Source organism: Argentina silus (genome assembly GCF_951799395.1).
Source record: "Argentina silus genome assembly, chromosome: 3".
Classification (NCBI taxonomy): domain Eukaryota; kingdom Metazoa; phylum Chordata; class Actinopteri; order Argentiniformes; family Argentinidae; genus Argentina; species Argentina silus.
Genome location: NC_139657.1, coordinates 11,458,716 through 11,474,428, shown reverse-complemented (window position 1 = coordinate 11,474,428; position 15,713 = coordinate 11,458,716). Strand labels below are relative to the sequence as shown.

General features: G+C 44.5%; 1 protein-coding gene across 3 annotated transcripts in view; it reads right to left on the bottom strand.

Moving 5' to 3' along the window:
* Positions 1-12,338, bottom strand: part of otud7a (OTU deubiquitinase 7A) — a 42,758-nt gene extending 30,420 nt beyond the window's left edge. Inside the window, exons 1-2 of one of the 3 annotated variants that reach the window (XM_083665615.1) lie at positions 12,267-12,327; positions 11,742-11,805 (exon numbers count right to left, since the gene is read on the bottom strand). The gene's annotated coding sequence lies outside the window, so the exon portion shown is untranslated. Of the gene's footprint in view, positions 1-9,068; positions 9,159-11,741; positions 11,806-12,266 lie in introns of those variants that run through there. The other 2 variants (XM_083665616.1, XM_083665614.1) reach the window with 2 other exon arrangements.
* Positions 12,339-15,713: the final 3,375 nt, after the last annotated feature.

Here is a 15,713-nt window from a genome sequence, read left to right as displayed (position 1 = left end):
CCACTTGTAGTTGGTTTCGTATTCCAAACATACAGTTTGAAACCACCTCTTATGTTCATCAACTGCTATATCACATTTCAATCATAAATTTTAATATTTTTGTTGTGGGCTATTACATGTATGTCCATTGTCCAGTGAGAGTGTGATACAAATCTTACAGAATCTTACAAACCTGGTCATAGTGGTACACTAATTAACAGTTGTGGTTAATTGCTTTTCTAGGGCACTGAGATGCCATGAAATATGTAGACCTTCTGTTTTTATAAGACAAATAGAGCTGAGCAGCTGTGAGGGGGTGGGGGGTGGGGGGGGGGGGCAGGGGGCTCCTGCTCCACACAGATGTTTGCGTGATGCCATATGTGGCAATAAGAAACCAATCCAATATTAAACAAAGCTCATGAATAAGTGATTTCATCTCTGTGACTCTGCACTCTCTATCAGTTAAAGGCTAAAGGGGCTGATTCCATTGGTCCTTCCGGAGGGCTGGCACCACTCCCAAGCACCTCCGGAGAGAAGGCACAGCTGCGGACGAGACAGGCAAGCCTGATGAAATCTGACCACCAATTACAAACAAAACAGGAGGAATAGCCTCATCCGCTGAGGATCACACAGAAGGAAGTCAGCAGGCGTGGGGGGGGAAGACAAAACTGGTACCAACGGAATTCAAGTCCCTGAAGTCTGGCGACAGGAGGAGACAACTATTCTCTTTTCTTCCTCTGACTCCGCTTGAATGTGGGAGAGAGACTATCTAGGATTCTCACAAGCAATCACAGGGAGAAAAAAAACATCCTCATTCTGGCCCGGCACAGATGCAGACACGTCTCTCTGCCAATTCCACTCTGACCACTTTGGCCCTAACAGAAACACCAGTACCAGTGGGTGAGCACCAGTCGCTTGGATACTGGGTCAAACACAAACAAGCTTAGAAGAATCATGCAGGACGAATGGAGCAGCTGTGTGTGTACCCAACATTGGTAGATAAAACCCCCATGATCCCTCTCTCTCTCCAGTCAGACACACTCACGGCTGAGGGTTCTTACACAGGGAGGGAGACAGAGTTAGGCGGCAGTAAGACTCAGACATGAGAGAGATATTTCAGACATCAGGCAGGATTTAGGGGATGATGTCTTAATCCAGAGGTATGTAACTGCAGATAGCAACTGGGCTGAGGATCAAGCTGGAAAGGAGATGATGGTACTGTGGGAGTTGATGGGGAAATACAAGGTGGCCTGACAAGTTGTTTTGCATAACAGATCTAGCTATTTTCACATGACTGATTCCATTTACTGTACCTGATATGGGGTGTGGCAAAAAAAAAAAAGGCAATTAAACTAATATTAGCACCGGATGAAAGCTAGAGGCATAGGCCTCCCCCAATTAAATAATTGTTCATCATTGATGACAGAAGTAGTACTATTATTCTGTAGCACACACACACACGCACACGCACACGCACACTCACACTCACACACTTACACACACCTGAGAATGTGTTGGATTTGGTTCTAGAACAGACAGGCCCCAGAAGAGAACAAGGTGGAAGTAGATGGCTCCTTGTTTGAATGGGTTACTCACTGCTCCAGGGAAATCTCAGCCAAGCAGAGTGGACTGTGTCTGTCTGTCACAAAGCAGCACAACCCCCCCCGACACACACACACACACACACACACACACACACACACACACACACACACACACACACACACACAGACAGACAGACAGACAGACAGACGCAAGCACGCACACACACACACACACACACACACACACACACACACACACACACACACACACACACACACACACAACACACACAACACACACACACACACACTAACTCTAATTCCCGATGTTTCCCCCCCTGTTTCAGAGCAACAGTGCTCCTGCTTCCACAGAAACGCTGCCAAAGAGAGAAAAGACAACTAATAAAAGATGGCATTCTCATCCAGCACTGATTCACATGCTTGTGCACAGCTAAAATGTCAAGCCTCCCCTTCAGTCTGTGCCCAAGAATGTGCTTATTCACAGAGAAAAACATGTTTGTGTTTTTCCAACCGCATTGAGGCTGTAGCTTAAACTGTTTGAGCACTGTGAGAAGGAAATGAGTTTGGGTGAGGAACAGTTTGTGAGACTGTTCCACATCCATCACGGTAGCTATAATGCAACAGTGTTATGGCAACATAAAAAGGAAATGATCATCGGAAAAATTGTAAGAGAGGAAACTGACAAAAAGTTAAAGGCACTAATTTGTTTTGCGTGGGTTGCTTGGGTAATTATTCTACTTTATATTCAGAGAAATGTTTGGAGGTTGTTGTTTTGTTTTTTTACAAATTAATAAAACATTCACTTACAGTACATACTTGTTAATTGGCCCTGTGGCAACATATACTTTTGCTTTGCATATTGTTATTGATTAGCAATGTTGGAGTGAATCAACTTGTATCATAAAACACAAAACCCTACCACAGTAGTGGCATGAGAGGAAAACCTAATGGGATATAATCAGGTTACACAAAGCGATGCAGACAAGCTAAGTACTTCCGCAGTTTCAAGATCCTTGCTTGAGAGCGCAAAGATTCAATGACTGAATTTCAATGCAGAGTGAAAAAAGGCACTCACTATTCAGCCTGCTCTCTCCCAACCTCTCCTGCTCCTCCTGCAGTCACAATGGCAAGCTTGTACTATTGGTGATAGTGCTGTGTGTGTGTGTGTGTGTGTGTGTGTGTGTGTGTGTGTGTGTGTGTGTGTGTGTGTGTGTGTGTGTGTGTGTGTGTGTGTGTGGGTGTGTGTGTGTGGGTGTGTGTGTGTGTGTGTGTGTGTGTGTGTGTGTGTGTGTGTGTGTGTGTGTGTGTGTGTGTGTGTGAGTGAGTGCAAAGGGCCGGAAGGGGGCAAATAAACAAGATGAGATGCATCACTTGAACTTTTTTGTATTCACAGATCCAGGGAATTCTGCTGTTTTTGTGGCGATCACAAAACAAGTGATTCTTACGACGGAATGCATGTGTGTGGATAAATTGAGATTGAGTGATTTCTCCTCCGGCTTGTGGTACAGTAGGCCTTTCTACATAAAAAAAAAACAAAAAAACACTCACTACCGTCTGTCCACCTGTGTCCATGCTGAGGTGATTCCAAGACATCTGCAGCATTCCACAAGAGACTGACAGACTGCCACCCAGAGCAGACTGATCCTCCGATGCACAGGTGTGTGACAGAGCTCCAACCAGGAGTAGGCTGTCCACAGATACGCACGTGTGTGTGACGGCTCTCCAACCAGAATCAGTATCTAGTGTCTCCCATGCTCTCGTCGCTCGTGGGACTTTCTGTGTCTGTCTCCCTATCCCGCAAGCTGACCTCAATGACGAATCAGAAGCTAGTTAGTGCTAACTCTGGATGACATCACTTCCTTGCAAAGTGCCCAATGGAGCCCGGTTGGAGAGAGAGAGAGAGAGAGAGAGAGGCACGGGGGGGGGGGGGGGGGGAGAGAGAGAGAGAGACACACCCACGGGGGGGGCGGGGGGTGCGGGGATCCTATGTACCACGTCAAACACTGTACTAAACCCTGCTGGCTGATTCAGGGCAGCAGGGAATGTACTGTAACAGTCACATCTATGTAGCTCCGGTTCTGGTTTGTCTTCTTGCTGTCGTGAAGCCGCGGTGCATGAGCAGCGCCAGGCATCCCCTCTCCTGATTGGCAGCTGAACAGACAGGGCGGACGGGGCTTTGAACACAACGGTTGGGCTGCCCGAGACTGTGCCAGCGCCGGGCCTCTCTCACTCCTGTCCTACTTTCTCCCCCCTCTCTCCCCCCTCTATCTCTCTCTTTCTCTCCGTCTATCTCACTTTCCCTCTCTCTCTCCCCTTCTCTCACTCTCTCCCCCTCTCTCTCTCTCTCTGTATCTCTCTCTCTCCCTCTCTCCCTCCCTCTCTCTCCCCCCTCTCTCTCCCCCCTCTCTCTCTAGCTAAGGAAGGACAGGATTCTTTCTGCACGGCCCCCTCCAGGCCCCAGCCACGAAGAAGTCTACACAGGGAGGAATACGCTGCTGAAAGCAATCATGTCACACATGTACATCTCATTGCTGTGGTGCACACAGTCAGCCGAGCCGAAGGGAGCCAACGCTGTTGTCGATTAGCACCTAGTGCATCCCATTCATATTTCAACATTTGTTTCGGTTTACATCGCAGGAGACACGTGCAGCGTGTTGATTAGAAACGGACACAAGAATTTCAAGGTATATTCCTAAAAAAAAATAAGAAAAAAAAGAAAACACTTCTGAATCTGTCAATAAATGTGCCCAGATGGAAGCTATGATCAGAGTGGTAAATTCAGCGACAGCTTGCGTGCATGACACGCTCCAGCACTGTACATGGTTCACAGATACAAGTGATTGACTATGGAGATAATGGCAGTGAGAATTACCCTACGTACATTCTCATGGGTAGAGGGATTGAGATGATAAATGTGTAATAATGAATAATCACACAAAGCGATACGTCAATTTGCACAGGTTTTAGTTTTTCAACCTTACGATGACAAATGGGCCTCTCTGCCACGGAGGTGTGAACCCCCGGCTCAGCTCAGCTCAGCTGCATCATAGACAGCTGTGAGAGGGAGGGAGAGAGAGAGAGAGAGAGAGGGGGGGGGGAGAGAGAGAGGGAGAGAGAGAGAGAGAGAGAGAGAGAGAGAAAGAGAAAGAGAGAGAGAGAGAGAGAACCACAACATCAGCCCTCAAAGTGGCATATCCCCTGGGCAGAGTACACCACCACCCTTCCTGGCATATCCCTGGCCAGGATAGAATTCCAGCAAGCAAATCACCACAACCCACAGCTGTGTCCCGTGTCCACTTCTCCCCTTCACTGACGGAAGGCTCTCGTCTTCCTGTTGGATGTGAGCGAAAAACAACCGCAAGGAGTCTTATGTAAAAGTGAACAGTTGGCCTTAATGTAAACCTACACCCTAAACAACATATGCTTTATGCCAGGTGTATTTGAAAAAAAGATATGAAAATATGACTATAGAAGACTCTGAGGACATCATTGAGATTGTGACAGACTGGTTTTGAGACCTTGATAATGAATCCCATCAAGACCAGTGTGTCTATGGCGATGTACACTATCGTAAAGTAAGTCGCTTTGGATGAAGGCGTCCGCTAAATGTAAAAAAAATAATCCAAAATGTAAATGTAATCATGATTTCCACTGCATTGTGGAGGCCAACTGGTGGCTTACTGTACACAAATAACAGGATGGATGGTGGTTTTCAAGGGAAAGGGAGCTGATCTAGCTACAGTATGTTATCATCTGAAGATCCCATCTGAGATGCACAGGGCTGCCAGCCAAAGCCAGCTGGTGGGGGAGCAAAGACAATCTGTATTTGTGCTGAAAGAACAGTCCTGTAGAATGTCATCACATCAGGGGAGGCTGGGTGGAGGCCGAGAAATTGGAGGACGGGCTCATTGTAATGCGTGGAATGAAATGAGCAATGCTATCAAAACACATTTACAATGAGCCCGTCCTCCAATTTTTCTACCTCCACCAGCCTCCACTGCATCACATGCTACTACGCAGCTGAGCTGCGCAACACAGTCTCCTGAGGCACGGGGGTTATTAGAGGTGAATTACAGTCCGTTCGTTCCAAACTACTTTTGACTCTCCTGCTCACTCCTTTCTGACTACCTCCCTATTCGTCAGAAGTAGCGTATACCTGGCTGAATTCTGACAACACATGACAGTGAATCGGTTTACTTTTTCTGTAAGGGTCATAACAGAGGAGCCCAGGGATCAATACAGCGTGGGGGGGGGGGACAAATTATTGCATTTTACTGCCTTCCTCATTCAAAAGCCAGAGGATGCAGATTGGAATATGGATGTTGCCTCTGAGAACAGGCGTTGTGCACCTGTCAGATAAAAAAAACCTCATTATACTGTGCTTTGGCTGCCGGTACCTGACCTTCCTTCTTCACTCTCCGAAACAAAACCCAGACAAAATCACTCCAGTGCATGTATGAGCAAATGACCTACACAGGCACACACACACACACGCACGCACGCACACGCACGCACGCACACACCTCTTGTCTCACAGGATGTCAACTTTATGATTGAATCCCGATGCCACCTACTGTAGAGGAAGACAGTCATAAATATGACACATGCCTGTAAAATAGCATGCAGTGTGTTGCAATGTACAGGATTAGCATGCTAACAGTGCTATGTGGTCCCTTTCTTCAGATGATACAATGTGTCTATATTGGTGGACTTTATCAACACACCCTACGACGGTGTGGTATTACTTGCTGTAATGTGTAATATGACACTAACAGAGCCCTACATAACATGTTGACACCAACTATTTCTCAAACTGATTCACTGCCCATAGCTCCGCCAGAGAGGGTTGGGGCCTCATTTGACTTCCTCCCTACCCACCCATGGAATGTCAATCGGCCAACCAAAACAGGCAAGGGTATGGACACAGGGAACAAGGAGGGGTACAGTACACACACAAGATGGAACAGTGTGTGCGGCCCAACCTTAGATCACGTAGTAGCTACTGGACAGAACACTACCGTTTTTTTTATTTGTCTTTTGATCTTCTCTTGTAACGCTGTGTGTGTTATTGTTACACATGTTTGTGTGTGTGTGTGTGTGTGTGTGTGTGTGTGTGTGTGTGTGTGTGTGTGTGTGTGTGTGTGTGTGTGTGTGTGTGTGTGCGTGTGTTTGTTTGCAGTGGCACTTCCAGGACAAGCCTAGTAGAGTAAAAAAAAACGTAGGTTTCCAATAAAAGCAACCTCTGCGTGTGGCTGTGAGACAGGAATGCTGTGGTCTGTGGTGAATTTCTCCTCTCTTGGTGTCGTCATCCACGCAACCAGCAGACAGTCACCCTGATACAGTTGTGTACGTCTGTGACACACAGGTTCATACCGGCCCTCTGAGAATCATGTCTTTGCCCTCTCCCAGATCTCTCTCTGCTCTCTTCTTCACCCTCATCTGTGGAGTTATCAGACCTTGAGAAGATACGAGAAATGTGACAAGATCTTGTAGAGAGGGTGAATAACCCCGCCATTGTTGCATGGATGGGTTTAATTTAACACTTGATGAACACTATGCCACTGCTGTTGTTACTGCTGCTGCTGCTGCTGCTGCTCTTGTAGTGGAGATGAAACAAAGGCCGGTGACATTGAGAGGAGAGGCAGTGAAGCATTTATCCCTGTTTGTGGAAATGAATGAAGTACAACAACCTTTCATGTGACGAACAATATCGCGACTGTTCCATTTTTCAGAGAACGGCGTTCAGAGAACCCGCCATTCCCACCAAACTACCATCAGATACCGGAAAGAAACAGCAACACACACTCAGAACGGCTTGCCCTCTCTTTGAGCGGACAGAGAATTGAAGCACAAAGCCGTAGCCTTATCCCACTTGGATTCTATCCCTACTGGACTCTATAAACAAACACAGAGTCTTAATTCATCTCTAATAACATGATCCATAATCCGAAAAAACATTTGAGTGTTTGATTGATGAGGTGAGGACATTTCCCCACAGTGTCTCTGTGTGTGTTGTGGAGCTGAGCTAGGACAGAGTGGAACGCTGTGTCGGAGTGACCCTCGCGGGGAGAAGAGGACAATGGCAGACGTCTCCGGCGGTCAGCCCTGCTCCCTGACTAAGTACGAGACAAGTGAGGCAGCACAAATGCAATTAGGCGAAGGCGGCACACCAACACACACACACACACACACACACACACACGCATTTGTGCGCGCGCATGCACACACACACGCTCACACACACTCACACACACACACACACACATACACGCACACGCACACACACACACACACATTAAGGGTGTCATAGAGGACATATTTTTGGCCAGCAGTGACATCGGCGTTGAGATGCAGCTCTCACATTGGGGGATGGGTGAGAGGAGACACACACGCGCACTCACACGCAGGCACGCAGGCGCGCACACACACACACACACACACACACACACACACACAGTTACAGGTTCATCCAGCAACGCCGTGTGACAGGGCACAAGTGGAAGACAAGGGCTAACTCAGAAACAAAAATATGCTTCTGGTGACACTGATTAAAACTTCATAAATAATCAAATGTATCTGTCTACAGTGCCACTGTATCTAGTATCGGTACAACCATCTGTAAGCTTTCAGAAAACCATGAAGCACCACAAACACAAGACCCAGCGGTGTGGCTATGGCAGTGACGATGATTCGGAAGCAGAGATGCAGTAAAAACATAAAGTTGATCACTGAATTCTCTTACTCAGCACCCTGCGGGCCCGCAGACGTATCTAACTGAATTGTAAAAACAACGTTAAGTGCCATGAATCGATGCTAACCATGTCTCCCACTTCCTCTCTGTGAAGAGGAAAACAGACGTCATAAAACATATCTCTGACATGTCTCTAATACGTGCGGTCTTGCACGAAACTAGCGCCTTCATTCAGCTCTGCAATTGGATGTGGTTGAAGACATTTCCAAGTTAATCAAACCACACTTTCCCCTACTGTCACCTAAAACCAAATTGACAATAAAGAGGTAATCCAACTCTAATGCACTGTACCTTGTTGAAATAGACCTTGTTGCTGAATGCTGTACTGAGAAAAAACATGCTATGATGACCTTGTATAGATCTTAGCCCACTTTAGCCTGACCTTGTCTCTCTACATAGCTTTGTACACATCTACTGTACATCACCTCTCTAAATCAAGATGATCATCCAAATGTTTCCATTATTATTAATAATAATAATAATAATAATAATAATAATAACAACTTTATTTGTATAGCACCTTTCATACAAACTATGCAGATCAAAGTGCTTTGACAGTTCAGTACAACCATAATTAGATGGGATCATTAGATCATACTTACAGAATATGAAACATTTACTCTAAAGTATTTTCTATAACATGCCTTTCAAGTTTGCATATGAAGGCTCTCACTATGAACTGATATGTTATGGTGAGTTGCTCTTCCCCAGAAGGTTCGGTATTCCTGAGCCCACAGTCACCTGGCTACCCCCAGTCACAATCAAAAGCCTACCTGAAGTGTCTCAGACCAACATCAGCAGGGCTCCAGTCTCCCAGCTCTCTCATGTAAGCTCTCTGTCTGATTTAACAGTCTCTGAATCTCTAACAGGCTGTACTGTCCTCCCTAGAAGCAGCTCTACTCCCCCCTCCACTCACTAGGCCTGGGAACACTCCTTGCCTCAGCAGTCAGGACACCTGCATCTTACAAACACAACAGGAGAGACCAGTTTGATATTTGCAAGCTAAGCAGCATATGTCCTAGCCTCAGACATATACACATAAACAGAGGCCACAGAGGCCCACTGGTCCCTATTCCATCAACACCCCCCCCCCCTTCACAAAGCAAGAGGTCTGTAACACATCTATAACACATCTATAAATATTATTACTTCCTATAATAGGGTACGATAGTCTCCAGCTCGGTTTTTATAATAATTTATAATAACAATAATGTCTATTGAGAGCCACACAGTACAGTAGAACGAATGGCTATTTTCCGTGAAGCTTATGATGTGTCCAACAAGATAAGAAAAGGTATTCCTGCAAGATCTTTTTGCATTCTTCAGTCTCTAAAGGTATAGCCACAGTAAGGCATTTGCGGGGGATGACTTCTCTTAGAATATGCTCTGACTGAATTCCAAAAGGATAAAAAGGGGATTAAAAATATTGATGAGTCTTTCGTCAGTGACCTCAAGGGATGTATTCTCCCAATTCACTGAATCCCACCCTGACTACCTTAATCCTAGAGATCCTTTTCCAGGTCTGCCTAAAAAGAAAATCTCTGCATGCATTGCAGCATAAAATGTCAGTAGGTCCTGGCTAATATTTCATGCAAATATTGATCTAATGCTACTTCGTTAAATCTGGCCCTGTTAAACCAGACAGAATGTGTGTGTTTAATTTTACACAAATCAATAAATAACAAATCAAGAGTGGGTTCCCATGTTTAATCACCATCAAATTCCTGGTCCTCAACAGCGTTTTTAAACAAACAGAGCGAGACTGGAGAACTGAACTAATCAGTGGTCTTAGTCTCTATCTCTCCCCCACCCTCTTCCATTCTCTGGTGTGCGTGAAAGGAGCCCTTCTCCCAGTCCCTGTGCCCTCTAGGTGACCTCCTCCATGGCTGCAGACAGAACACTTAACATTGCCTCCCCACCTGTGGAGAAGTCTGAGGAACACGGTCCCACTTCAAAGCACTGTGCAGTGATTGAGCCGTGATTGCCATGGGCCACTTGACTCATTTCATCTCATCTCAAGGACTAAACTTTTGGGGAATGAGAGAGATGGAATTCCTTTGAAAGGCAGAGTGTAGTTTAGCTCCTTTTCATGTCCATTTGTTTTTTCGGGGAGGGGGGGGGGGGTTTGAGTAATAATGGAAGTAAGGAAACCCACTACACTGGACCCACTACATTCTTCTTTTTATTCCAGAGAAAAGGCTGAGATTCCATCTAACCGACATTGCAGGACACCAGCAGTGTGGAAAAATCTTTCACCAGTGCCACAATAAAGCACATGTTCCAAAGTGCCGTCAACACAAAACATATTGACATTATAAGAAGAGGTTGCAATTTTTCTGAAAACTTGCTGCACATTGGAAAACTTGTCAAAGTTGTTTGCAACTGTCATTTTGCATCAATGGAAAAGGAATTTGACACAGTGGTGTTGCATTGCCACAGTGAGAAGAAAGCCCAACTGATTTCAACAACAGCAGTCATTTCTGCTTAGCTTTTTTGGAGCTAAGTGCCAGTGACAGGGACAGAATTCACTGTGGTAACTGATCGGGTGCCAAGCTCTCTCCCCAATGCCCTGGTGCACAGAGGCCCTCCGTGGCAGAGGCAGCCAGGGGTTCTGCTTTGTAGCTTTGCCCTGATTGTTCCATCTGTCTCAGAATCAACGTCAACTTTCAGCTGCCATCTCACACATATCTCCATTGGTATGGGGTCTGAATACCTGATGGCATCAAAGAGGGTCAGATCAAGGTCATTGCATCTTTATCAAATTGCTTAATACAAAGATATAGCTAGCATTGATGTCTGTATGTTTTGATGCATTATTATATACAGTATAAAATATACACTACTGAGTTCATTGTTCAGAAGGTATGAATTTGTGCATATGGATACAAGGGAAGTAAAGTTTAGCCTATTTTGATTCATTTCCGTGATCCCATCTTACTACAGTAGAAACATATGTACATGTAACTGGTAAACACTGGAAGATATCCAATGAGGCAGACAGGGCCTCCTCGTCCCAGCTGAAATAGTGTTGCAGGTTATCTGAACACAATAACTTTCTATTTAGAACTGTTCTATGTAGGCCCACCTAAAGACCAGAACATTCTGTAGTAGCCTACATTCTCAGGACAATGACAACACTGCTTGATTTAGCCAATCACTCAGGTAACAACAATATTTCACTCTGCAGATTATCTTCTCACATACAGATCTCAAATATAACTCCTATATCCTATATATATATATAATGTTAAGGTCTGGACATCAAACACTATACAAAAGCTCAATGTGTGCGAAAATGTATCAAGTTCACGAAATACTGAGGGCCAGCCATATACGTCATCATAGGAGGATACAGTTGCACGTCGTTGGACATAGGAAACAATGAAAGAAACGGCAATCGGCACACCATAATAATAAGAGTTATGACACACATTAAATCAGAGTACCGTTTTTTAAGTTGAATATCTGCCCCAAGTCAGGATCCTGCTGGTTGTTTACGTTCTTAAGAGCCTGCATGGAACATGCAGAATTTTAATCTCATACACATAACCACACATACTGCATTAGAACAAAAACAAAACCCATGCTGTCTTTATCCGTCGCAATAATATCTAATACACTGGTGTATGCCAGACTGTGTAACAGGCCTGTAGTGCATTGTTTTGAGCTCTCTGAATAGGCTATCCATCCTAACGACTCTCACACAGTCATCCAGCATCTGCGTGGATTGAAAGGTAAAACGTACAGGCTACCTCACGTACAACACATCCTGAAATATCCCACTCATTTATATTCATTCTTTGCATTTCAACCCCAAAAACAGAACACACCAAATCTGCAAGATGTAAGTTGAATACAAGCACGTACATGAACACCAGGTGCACCTGCTCCGTCTGCAGTGGTTTTAACAGCTGATGTTTTCATTTAAAGATGAACCCATATAGGCTCAAGAATAATAGGCAATATCTTACCGTCCTGTTTTCAATCATTACTCCCCATCGTGCAGTTTACAATCACAGTCCTTTAGCCACGCAGCTTATTTCTGCCCTATTTCAAGACAGCCAGTCTAACTGCCTCTATCTCTCTCATCCTCATGTCATAATTCTCCGCTGCAGCAGAAGAACAAAGTCACGCCTTCTCCGGTCTCTACCGTCGTATGACGTCGGTCGACGACGGGATACGCCCTCATCGGTACAAGACAAGTCTACTAGTACACTAAAATGTCTAGATAATGAGTGAAGAGTAACCTTGGCATCTGTACTAATATTCGATAGTGGCATTTTGACCCTTGGCATTTTTGCTGGTAGAAAAATACTAAATGGTGCATTCACTGCCAAGAAAAGTGTACACCTGCACGTTTTTGAGAGGCCAGTGGATGGCGCCGGATACATTAGTGACAGGATCACTCAGCAGGAATCTACCTGGGCATCCAATTAGTGGAACATTTCACAGGCCACTAGTCGGCCTACTAGGCTAATACATCTATATTTGCAAAGACATCTGTAGCTTGATTTGTGAATATATATAATTGTTTACAATTCAGAAAATATAGAAATAGACCTATTTTAATTTCAGAGGCATCATAATGGCAAATGCAACATCTGTAATACTCACGAATTAGGGCTGTAGGACTTTTATAGTTGTCTACTGTAAACAGATCCATTTAGGGTTACGTAGTTGAAATAATTCTGTCTATCTATATATCTATCTATATCTATATACATTCACCGAACACTTTATTAGGAACACATGTACACCTTCTCATGGTGGAGGTGGTGTAATGGTGTGGGGAATGTTTTCTTGGCAAACTTTTGGCCCGTTAATACCAATCAATCATCGCTTGAATGCCACAGCCTATTTGAGTATTGTTGCTGACCATGTGCATCCCTTTATGGTCACAATTTACCCATCTTCTAATGGCTACTTCCAGCATGATAATACTCCATGTCACAAAGCAAAGGTCGTCTTAAACTGGTTTCATGAACATGACAATGAGTTCAGTGTTCTTCAGTGGCCTTCCCAGTCACCGGATCGGAATCCAATAGAACACCTTTGGGATGTGGTAGAACGGGAGAATCACAGCTTGAAAGTGCCCCTGAAAAATCTGCAGGAATTGCGTGATGCAATCATGTCATCATGGACCAGAATCTCAAAGGAATGTGGAATCAATGCCACGAAGAATTGAGGCTGTTTTGAGAGCAAAAGGAGGCCCTACCCAGTATTAGTACAGTGTTCCTAATAAAGTGTTCAATGAGTGTGTGTGTGTGTGTGTGTGTGTGTGTGTGTGTGTGTGTGTGTGTGTGTGTGTGTATATATATATACAGTGGGGGAAATCATTATTTGATCCCCTGCTGATTTTGTTAGTTTGCCCAATTACAAAGAAATGAGCGGTCTATAATTTGTAGAGTACTTTTATTTTAACAAATAGACACAGAATATCAACAAAAAAAGTCCAGAAAAACATATTATATAAAGTTATAAATTAATTTGCATTTGATCGAACGAAATAAGTATTTGATCCCCAAGCAAAACATGACTTAGTACTTGGTGGAGAAACCCTTGTTGGCAAGCACAGAAGTCAGACGTTTCTTGTAGTTGGTCACCAGGTTTGCACACATCTCAGGAGGGATTTTGGTCCACTCCTCTTTACAGATCCTCTCCAAATCCTGAAGGTTTCAAGGCTTTTACTTGGCAACTCGAAGCTTCAGCTCCCTCTACAAATGTTCTATAGGATTAAGGTCTGGAGACTAGCTAGGCCACTCCATGACCTTAGTGTGCTTCTTCTTGAGCCACTCCTTTGTTGCCTTGGCCGTAAGTTTTGGGTCATTGTCATGCTGGAAGACCCATCCACGACCCATCCTCAGTGCTCTGGCTGAGGGAAGGAGGTTCTCGTCCAAGATCTTACGGTACATGGCCCCGTCCATTGGCCCCTCAATGCAATTAAGTCGTCCTGTACCCTTAGCAGAGAAACAACCCCAAAGCATAATGTTTCCACCTCCGTGTTTGACAGTGGGGATGGTGTTCTTGGGATTGTAGCATTCAGCATTTCTCTTCCTCCAAACACGACGAGTCGAATTTATACCATAGAGTTCAATTTTGGTCTCATCTGACCACATCACCTTCTCCCAAGCCTACTCTGAATCATTTAAGTGTTCATTGGCAAACTTCAGATGGGCCTGTACATGTGCCTTTTTGAGCAGGGGGACCTTGCGGGACTGCAGGATTTCAATCCGTTACGGTGTAGTGTGTTACCAATGGTTTTCTTGGTGACTGTGGTCCCAGCTGCCTTGAGATCATTACCAAGCTCCTCCCGTGTAGTTCTGGGCTGATCCCTCACCCTTCTCATGATCATCCTTACCCCACGAGGCGAGGTCTTGCATGGAGCTCCAGGCCGAGGGCAATTGATGGTTATTTTGTATTTCTTCCATTTTCTAATAATTGCACCAACAGTTGTCTCCTTCTCACCAAGCTTCTTGCTGATGGTCTTGTAGCCCATTCCAGCCTTGTGCAGGTCTACAACTCTTACCCTGATGTCCTTTGAATGTTCTTTGGTCTTGCCCATGGTGGTGGAGAGGTTGGAATGGAAGAGATTGATTCTATTGACAGGTGTCTTTTATACCCATAACAAGCAGAGATTAGGAGTACTTTCTTAAAGTGACAGGAGTAATCTGTGTGCCTCATGGGCATATAACCGGTCTGTATGAGCCAGAATTCTTGCTGGTTTGTAGGGGATCAAATACTTATTTCCTTCGATCAAATGCAAATGAATTCATAACTTTATATAATGTGTGTTTTTTTTAACTTCTTTGTTGATATTCTGTCTCTATTTGTTAAAATAAAATTACCATAAAAATTATAGACCGCTCATTTCTTTGTAATCGGGCAAACTAACAAAATCAGCAGGGGATCAAATAATTATTTCCCCCACTGTATATATATAAACAAAAACACAATATGATAGATATATCCATCTATCTTGATTAAATTGTATGTATAAAATTGTGTTTTTGTTTTTTTGTTAATTACTGTTATTTTTGTTAGTTAGTTCACATCATTTGCTTGCTGCTTGCTGTCCCATTGTCCAGGGCTCCAGTCCCACCTCAACGAACTCGTCCAGCAAGTTTTGCCTCGATTGCCGACTGGTGGCAAGCAGCAAGAACCCATGTATACCTGCTCACGGACAGTGCGTCTTTGGAGAGCGTCTCTTTCACGATCAACTCTTTGAAGTTCAATTGTAGCGATGAAGACAAGTTTTACCTTTTTTTTTTTTCTGTTCTGCGTCGGATATATTCGAAGCAAACCTTCATTGCTCTCTTGTCCTAGTGGACAATTCGCTTTGAAGAACCAGTGTGTCCTCTGTCATCCCACCTGTACTGAGTGCAATGGACATGAGCTTTTTGACTGTAGTTCCTGCGGAG